The following is a 6,939-nucleotide window of genomic DNA, read 5'->3' as shown; positions in this document are numbered from 1 at the left end:
CAGGGTGAGGGAAAGGAGGTGGGGCAGTCCCTGCAGGCTTTTGCAGTATCATTCCGGGGACACTCCCATCTCCCCTGCCATGTAGCTGTAGCTTTTTGTGCTATTTAAAGAGGAAATGCGTTGACAAGACTTAGCAAAGCCTGACTGGGATTACTGTAAATCCAGAGTTGAAGATCCTGCAGAGCAGATGGCGATGCTGGGGATGGTGATGAAGAAATCAGCCCCAGGGCTCTTTCACTCCTTCTAGGAGAGAGAGAGAGGGAGATTGTGCCAAGAACATGCGTCGTGGTTTGACCCCAGCCAGACGCTGAGCTCCCCGCAGCCACGCGCTTGCTTCTTCCTGGTGGAAGAGGGGAGAGAACAGGGAGGCTGAAAGTCAGAAAACGCGTGGGTTGAGGTAAAGACAAGTAAAGCAAAAGTTGTGCACTTAGGCAAAGCAAACTGAAGAATTTATTGCCCACATCCCAGGGGCAGGAGGGTGCTCGGCCATCTCTGGGAAAGCCGGGCTCTGTCACGTGTGATGGTGACTTGGGAAGAGAAACGCCATCACTCTGACGTTCCCCCCTCCGTTCTTCTTCCTCCCCAGCTTTATCAGCTGAGCATGACGTGACCTGCCGGGGGACATCCCTTGGGGCAGTTGGGGTCAGCCGTCCCGGCTGCGTCCCCTCCCAGCTCCTTGTGCCCCCCAGCCTCCTCTCTGCTGGAGAAAAGCCCTTGGCTCGGTGTGAGTCCTGCTCAGTGGTAACAAAAACATCCCTGACTTACCAAAGCTGGTTTGGTCACATGTAGTAAACCCAGACCTGTAGCAGCTGCCATGGAGAAAATTAACTCTGTAAATAACAACCTGTAGTTGTGGGACACGGGGATAAGCCAACAGTCATTCCTGATCTGCCCGGGGAAGCTCGGAGCCAACCACTGTAGGGCCCAAGTGCATCAGGATGGGGCCACCCATTTTTTAACTTGCAGCAAGTTAAAAATCAAAACTAACCAGAGTGGAAAAAAAACACAAATTGCCAACACTGGCTTTAAAACACTACAGAACATGCAACAGTGGGGTTTTCCCCTCGGCTCACATGTGCGAGGAGCGTTATGTAACCTTTTGTAAGCCTTTTGTAAGGCTCCTGGCACTGAGGAGGAAAAAAAAATCTAATGTCTGCAAAAATGGGAGAGCCAGGAATGCTTTATACAGGAACTGGTCTTGCCAAGGTAAGCAAAGTGCAAACATCCCACACTTCCCAAATTATCTTTCTTTCCTGCTTAATGTGCTTTAAATGAAATTCAATTGGACTTTGACATCATTGTGGACTGGATTCAATCCCATTTACATTGTACGTAGATAGGAACTAATGCTATACTAATACTGTTTGAACACATAGTTCACTTCCTTTGCAGTAATTCTTACAATTGTTAACGTATTAATAATTATAATCATGTGCTGCATTCATAATAGAGCCTTTCTTCACCAAGAATCCTAATGTGCTTATGAAATGAAGTGATTGCACTGTGCGCGTGTTATCTTAACTGAAACATATCCGACATCACAGCTCTGCCTGTAAATTATGCTTAAAAATGTAACAAGATTAAGTTTCCTATCAGTCCATTGCATTTTCGGTGCTTTCTTTATTGTTAAGTATGTCTCTGCTCACTCTTCCACAGAGCTTATAAAATGCTTTCCAGCAAAACACACAGTTGCAAAATCTGCAGCATTAGGGGAATCTTCCCAGAGGAACGTCTTGGTTCTTTTCAGTTAAGTTTGATTTCCCTTGAAAACCCAACAAAAAAAACCCCACCAAGACAAAACTCAGTGGTGGTGGGGGGGAAAAAAAGACTCCTTAATTATAATATTATTATTTCAATTGTTCCATTAAGGGTTTACTGTTGATGCTCTGGGTGTGCAGAACACCTGAGGTGAGCCCTGAACTGCCCAGTCGTGAGTGAAGCAGAAAGGTTTTACTCCAGAAAGGGATGTGACCTCAACCCTGGCAAAAACACTCCTAAAAGCCGCTCGTGCTGCTTAATGTCAGCAGACTACACAGCCTGGCAATTTAGGCCAGGCGTCTCAATTAAAAATGATCCGTGCCTAAATCTTTATGTCAACAGACTAACAAAACCCCTCTTAATTCTTACTTCCGTACAGACAGACGTGCTTGCAAGGCTCGTATAGTTTTGTTTAGGTCCACGGGGATGGTCACCTGCAAAACTAAAGCATATGGAGAGGTGTTTAAGGGCATTTCCTTAAATCCAAAAGTAAAAATTTCCCAGTGCAAACTTAGTATGAATAATTCCTCTTTCTCTTACTCAAGGCTTAAACACAGATGCTCCGGAGAACTTTGTTAGGACAGTGAAATGTTTTCCACCCCGTGTGGCACATAGGTCTTGTGGATACACATTGCTGCCTCGACATCTCTGAGTGACAGGGATGAGAGTGCCACTCTCTGAGAAATTAATTGTTTTTCTCTCTTAGGATCTGGGAGTAACTTTTTATTCCCGTTAGCCAAGGTAGATAGTAGAAGCAGTCAATACTGGCACTGCTCACGAGTGCAACATCAAGACTTAATCGACCTCTGTTCTGCCTGGTGTAGAATTTTCATAGAATGGCCTAAGCTGGAAGAGACCTTAGAGATCATTTTAATCCAGTCTCCCTGCCACCAGGGACGCCACCTCTCGACTAGATCAGGCAACACATGAGGACTGAATGGGAATCGAACCCACGACCTTAGCGTTGCTAGCGCTACACTCAACTGACTGAGCTAACCGACCCCCTATTGTGATCGCAAGTTAGTATGCTAATTGCACCTACTGGCCCTTTTTTATCGTATCAAAAGATCAGAAAACATGGAAAAGAGAAAAAAAACGGCTGTCACTCATGGTGAAAAAAAAGAGTCAGCGCAAGAAGTCAGACTGCATTTCTGAGCAACAAAGCCTGGAAACTCTTTTCCCAGTTAAAATCCAAACCAGCCAAACAACCCCCAAATCTCTCGTTGGCCACGCGTGGAAAAAAATGTCAATTCCTTAGGTAAATGTTTAAGAGCTAGAAGAATGAGGGAAAGATGGCGTTAGCGAAAATGTTTTGCGCAGGGGTGATACAACGAGCTTTTCCTTTGCCAGGCAGACGGAATAGCAGTATGAGCCGTAGGAATGCCCTGCCCTGCCGGTCCGCAGCCTCACAGGGTGCCTGGTGCCTGCCCGCTTGCAAAAAAGCAGCGAATTCTTGTAGCTTTGGCTGCAGGAGCTGAAACAACAGGGCTGGCGTGGGTAAGCATGAACGGGCTGGAATCTGTTGCCCGCAAATAAGGAAGAAACCTAAATGTTGTCCAAAATTCCAAACTATTCCTAGAAGGCATATGGGGGCAGCAAATAAACATCTTTTGTCTCATTTTTGGGTTGCGGGAAAGGTGGTGGATTTGTGCTTGATGCTCGTGTTTTCCAACCCCCTCTTTTGAGCATCCCAAACTAGGATTTGGCTGTCCTATGACCCTGTTACCTCAGTACTTTGTAGATAAAGGTAATTCAAGGGGAGGGGAAAAGAAAAAAAAAAAAGAAGAAGAAAGCAGCTTTCTGAGGCTGGAAAGAGTGTCTTATTCTGAATTGGCTTTGTGCACAGACCACTCTAAATTCCCAGATAAGAGCAATCACCCAGGAAGCCAATCAATGACAACAGCACAGTTTAAATTCATACACCTACACCCTTAACTCAAATTCACTTCCGTAAGGAGATAAGCTTTCAGTAAGTTCTCTAATCAACCAGCATAAGTGGAGAAAGCAGAATGCGAGGTGTGGTTTCACTACGTAGTTTATTTTCCAGGATTTATGTTTAATTTAAGCCAAAGGTAAAAGTGCTCCTATACTCCTTCTCATCATAAATGCATTTTTTTTTTCAAGAAGCCAGTATTTGCTGATAAACTCGAAAAAAAATAACCTGAGAGCCAGGACGTAATATGGTTGCAAAATTATAAATGACCATGCGAAAGGATGGGCTGAATATAAAAGAAAAAGTGAGGAACCTCAATAGGCAGCAGCTTTCTCAAAGCCAGCGGTGTCACTTGAACCATTTGGAACATTGGTGATGTGCAAAATATCTGGCAAGCTCCAAGGCAAACCCTCCTGAATTTGTTCCCCTTTGACATGCAGCTCACTGGTACATGGTGAAAAAAGACTCGGGGCTGAGCACGGTTAGGAAGGATGAAATCCATAGTGCCTTAAAAGCTGCTCAAAACCCCAAAGTTCTGTGTGGTGGAGCTTTGCCCTGCTTTCAGAAATGCAATGACTTCAAACTGTAGCTGCTTCCTTGTAATTAACCACGCACAAAAGCTGACCCCGTGGAAATTGCACTGCAAACACTGCTGGGAGATGGGAAAGAACAATGAGGGCACGGGCTCCCATGCTAAAACCTAAGTGCCACACAATATACGACGTTTTGGGGTGATTCCATTGTGCTGGCGTTTGATTTAGGGAGAAAGGGTCGCTTTTGCCAACGCAGAAACAAATTTTCTCCTGCCATTCTCTTTGGGCCCCTTTCCACCTCTCCTGTTTGCCGAAGTCTGCCCGGCCAGTCGAGCAGGAGGTTAGCTGTGCCACAGCAGACATGGGGAAAGCAATTAAATGATTTATTACCTCTATTGAATGCAGGTTTAGAAGAGCAAACATTGTCCAGAGAACACCCCTAGTGACACGCAGCAGTTTGCTTCATTCGTGTTTTCGTTTGGGACCTCCCCGAGCACGGCAGAACCACGCTTGGGTCACACTGAATCAAGGAGAGAAAATGCTGCTGAGCTGGCATGAAGGAGATGCAGACAACTTTCCCGCAGTGCAGACACCCAGGAGAGTCCGAATTTGTGACAGTGAATTTCAGACAACACTTGGACCACACAACAGTCTTAAGCCTCCACCACGCACAGCAAAAATAATAAAGTTGGGTCACTTGGTTTAACTTCAGGCTTTGAGATCCCCATGTTCATGATGAAGAAAGGCAAATATAAGATAAAGTGACATTCAGTGACATTACTGTAATTACAATAGAAATCACGAAGTCAGAGTTCAGAAGAGAGCAAGGAATGCAAGCGGGGGGTGAAAGCTGTGGTAAGAGCTCCGGCTGGCAAAGGTCCTGGATGTGCCACTGCCGCCACGATTTATGTCAGCTCGTGGCCCGAAAGCACGAGGGTGGGGTTTGACTTGGGCCTGTCGTTGCCACTCCCGCCACGATTTATGTCGGCTCGTGCACCGAAAGCACGAGGATGGAGTTTGACTTGGCTCTCTGGACAGAAACACGCCAACGGTCGGGAACATGTTGTCCGAGCAGGCAATGTGGACACTCGTGTGTGCTGAAAGCATCAGCGTGGCCCTCCTGACCCGCGCCGCTCAAACGTGTGTCCCTGCTCCGCCTGTGAAATTTGATCAGCACTTCAGCGTGGAGCAGAGTTCTGAGCTCACCAGTAATCTTGTCCTATCTAGAAAGAATCATATCGGGTAATCTCTCATGAATGTGTTGAACTCTACCTTAAATTCAAGGGGTTTTTTACCTTTGCCGTTCCCTAAAATAAAATGGTGACAGGGCCCTTTGTGTTCGCTGGCTTACCAACGATGTCTGATTGCAGATTAAGGAAGAAAAACCAAATACCTCTGTAAAAGCTGTTGATTATTCCACCCTTCTCGTATTGACTTTCTGGGTGCAGATGGTGTGTGCACCAAAATATGCAAATGGATTCTTTCTCCTGCACCTGAAAAAAGTCTGTCAGGTCTTTTCGTTTCTCAGCAAACATTCCTATTTACAGACAGAAGGATTGCAGCTGTAAATGGGAATTAGGAGAACTGTCATTCAGGGTATGTGAGATGATAGGGCTGCTGTGCAATCAAAGGGATGCAGTACTAATAAATCTAATGCTTTACTGTAAATAAACACTTTTTTATTGTCTCACTGAAGTTTCGTTGAATTTTTGACCTAAGTAAAAGCAGTAACAGTGCAATAGCAACATGGATTATTTCAAACGGGTAATGCAACCAGCAGAACTTAATATTTTCTCTCTGCATGCATATGCCATGCGAAAACTGATGTGAAGTTATCCATAATAAGATGTTCTATATATAACTGATGATATAAATGAGAGAATACTGACAGTAATATGACTACACTAGACCCTGGTGCAAACAGAAGAACTAAAAAAAAAAAAAAAAAAGGATATCAAAATACATTTTAAGAAATCATAAATTGTATCTACAAAACCAAAAAATCATTCAAGAGTAATTAGGTATAGCCATAAGGATTATAAATAAAATTCTTATCATGCTAAATATTCCGACGTTTAGTGAAACAGAAAGCCATCAAGTAATTTATCTCCAGAACTGGTTTTAAAAGAATTTTCCTCCATGTTTCCCTTAAATCTAAAAATAATTTCCAGTAAATCAACAAAATGTTTCCTTAAGATTGACACACACAAACTGTGGGTTTGTTGTTTTTTTTTTTTTCTTAAAATTGCATCTTTGTGTATGCAGCTTAGTCCAATCCTCTATCAAAACACGAGAAATCATCTCGGTACTTGTAGCTACAACATAAACTTCTGGCTTTTAATTTATTCTGTTAATAGCTTCATGAATTGTGCTCTTTGGATACTGAAAAGGGAAGATCAGGACCTGCCCGAGTGAGTGAACCGCCCTTTGATAAAGTTTCATTTCTGGAACACCGGCAATACCCCGGTATAATTTAAAAGCCAGAGCACAAATAATATTATGAATATAGCAGTATAGTAATCTAATTTAAGGCAAACAGGTTTTTTATAAAAAAAATAGTTTCTGGACTTTTTTTCACCTTGGCAATTTAAAAATACTGCAAGAGGTGCAGCCCAAGGTGATTTTTGACAGTGTTGCAAATTTTTGCTCCACGACAAGCAGGATTTAGGTAAAATAAAGAAGGTGCCACGCTGAGTGCTTGTAGTGAGCCCGGGA

This window comes from Apaloderma vittatum, unplaced genomic scaffold (genome assembly GCF_000703405.1).
Source record: "Apaloderma vittatum isolate BGI_N311 unplaced genomic scaffold, ASM70340v1 scaffold4190, whole genome shotgun sequence".
NCBI lineage: Eukaryota > Metazoa > Chordata > Aves > Trogoniformes > Trogonidae > Apaloderma > Apaloderma vittatum.
Note: the sequence above shows the minus strand (reverse complement) of the source record.